Raw genomic sequence first — 673 nt, forward strand, 5'->3', positions numbered from 1 at the left:
CGGCCGGCCCACAGACACGCGCCTGTGACAGGCCGGCGACTGTGTTGTCCTTTGTGTCTCTCCCTGCGTGCCGTGGAATTCTCGCCAGAACGTATCATTTGGCCTTTGGGTATCAAAAGATTAAAAATGAGATCTAAGAAAGCTGAGTGTCCGATAGCTCTGACCCTGTCAACTTGCAGTGATTGAAGGCATGTCCTGACTTTGGGGGACCGCTGGCCGCCGGCCACCGGGAAAACGAGCGGCAGACGTGTCGCAGGTCTGAGATGCGGAGGGTGCCTGCCCAGTCCGAGGTGTCGGCGTGGCGCGGACGTGGGGCCGCGTGGCGTAGCGTGACAGCACGGGAAGGCAGGGACACATAGAGCCGCGTCTGAGAGAGGAGCCGCGGTCTCCGGCCACTGGAAAGGAATTGTGCTTTCTCCGGAATTGGATGTGCTGCGAACCGCACGCGCCCCCTGCTTCGTTTGCAAAGTGAAACGTGAAAAGGAAGTCCTCTGCAAACATAAGGCTTGCGTTTTCTTCTCATTGGTTTAAAAAAGGAATAAATGAATAAAGGCTGGGAGATAACCATGGGCTCTCAGCTGTGCGCAGGGCGGTGACTCGGCCCCGCCCCTCTGGGGCGTGGGCGGGGTTTCCCCGGGTCCTCCTGGGCTGCGTGGAGTCCGGTTTCGGATTG

At 59.0% G+C, this 673-nt stretch overlaps 1 protein-coding gene across 3 annotated transcripts in view; it reads left to right on the forward strand.

Moving 5' to 3' along the window:
- Window positions 1–673, forward strand: part of DOCK1 (dedicator of cytokinesis 1) — a 341,306-nt gene that overhangs the window by 145,223 nt on the left and 195,410 nt on the right. The gene's annotated exons all lie outside the window — the stretch shown is intronic.

Source organism: Phyllostomus discolor, chromosome 5 (genome assembly GCF_004126475.2).
Source record: "Phyllostomus discolor isolate MPI-MPIP mPhyDis1 chromosome 5, mPhyDis1.pri.v3, whole genome shotgun sequence".
Lineage (NCBI taxonomy): Eukaryota > Metazoa > Chordata > Mammalia > Chiroptera > Phyllostomidae > Phyllostomus > Phyllostomus discolor.